Raw genomic sequence first — 1,824 nt, forward strand, 5'->3', positions numbered from 1 at the left:
TGTTCTTAAGTTATCCCAGAGTTGTCCTAGTCAAGTGTTCATAGCTCGTGGACTCCAATGCTAGCTTTAAGTTAGCTCCCTTTATGTGGCCGCCTATGCACCTACAAAAGAAAGTATAATATAAGCTAAGTAACATAAGGTATAAACATATAAATATGTGGTTTATATTATATGTAACATGAAACATAGTATATAATCTATTATTTGGGGATGCATTTTTAAATGATTCAAATGTTTTAATGCATTTGGATGTAAGAGCTTCCCTGGAGTTTAGCCCTTGATCGAGTGATTGGTCCTTGTGGCATCACTTCCATGTCCTTTGAAGATGGCGTTGGTGTGCTCACATCATCCCCCTTCTTTTATGCGATTTATCCCCAAATCATAATCATCCTTGATTGGAGATAGGTCCGCTATATTAAAGGTGGCACTTACATTGTATTCTCTGAGAAGATCCAATTTGTATACATTGTCATTGATCTTCTCGACGATTTGAAATAGACCATCACCTCTCGGTAAAAGCTTATATTTCCTTTTAGTTAGAAACCTTTCCTTACGTAAATGCACCCATACCCAATCTCTGACTTCCAAATGGAGTGGTTTGTGTCCCTTATTGACTTGTTGCTCGTACTGTTTTATTCTTCTTTCAATGTTGTGTCGAATTTGCTCATGCAACTTCTTGATGAACTCGGCCTTGTTCTTACCATCCTTGTTAACAATTTGTTCTTGAGGTAGAGGAAGAAGATCCAAAGGAGTTAAGGGATTGAATCCATACACTACCTCGAATGGTGAAGTCTTTGTTGCTGAATGAACTGACCGATTGTAAGTAAATTTGACATGTGGGAGGCATTTTTCCCATGTCTTTATTTCTTTTTTATGATGGATCTCAACAACATTGATAACACCCTGTTGATAACCTCCGTTTGACCATCAGTTTAGGGGTGAAAAATTATTGAAAACAACAATTTAGTCCCAAGTTTGCTCCACAATGCCCTCCAGAAATGACTGAGGAACTTGACATCTCGATCAAAAAAATGGTCCTTGGTATGCCATGCAACCTCATAACTTCCTTGAAGAATAGATTAGCCACGTGAGTTACATCATCGGTTTTGTGACATGGTATGAAATGGGCCATTTTGAGGAATTGACCAACCACAACAAATATGGAATCTCTCCCATTTCTTATTTTGGAAGACCCATCACAAAATCCATGGAAATATCAACCCATGGTGTTGTTGGAATGGGAAGAGGTTTATAAAGTCCATGAGGCATGACTCTTGACTTAGCCTTTTTGCAAACGATTCACCTTTCACAAACCCGTTCAATGTCTCTTTTCATCTTAGGCCAATAGAGGTGTTCTTTCAAGATTTCCAACGTCTTGTTGATGCCAAAATGTCCCATAAGTCCTCCTTCATGTGTTTCTCATACCAATACTTCTCGGAAGGATCATTGAGGGATACATAGCCTTTCTTCTTTGAATAGATACCCATCATGTCTATAGAATTTCTCAACTGTAGCCTTTTCACAAGACTTGTATTTCTCTCCAAAATCATGATCTTAGCATAATAATCTTTAAGGAAAGAAAAACCAAGTAATTTTGAGTCCAAGGTGTTAAGAAGTACGTACCTTCGTGAAAGGGCATCTGCAACGATATTCTCTTTACCTTTCTTGTAGTGAATGACGTATAGAAAGGACTCAAGAAACTCTACCCACTTGGCATGTCATTTGTTGAGTTTGTGATGGCCTTTAATATGCTTCAGTCCCTCGTGATCAGTATGAATAACAAACTCCTTGGGCCATAGATAGTGTTGCCACGTTTCTAATGCT

This window comes from Hibiscus syriacus, unplaced genomic scaffold (genome assembly GCF_006381635.1).
Source record: "Hibiscus syriacus cultivar Baekdansim isolate YM2019G1 unplaced genomic scaffold, ASM638163v2 tig00110007_pilon, whole genome shotgun sequence".
In the NCBI taxonomy this organism is placed as follows: domain Eukaryota; kingdom Viridiplantae; phylum Streptophyta; class Magnoliopsida; order Malvales; family Malvaceae; genus Hibiscus; species Hibiscus syriacus.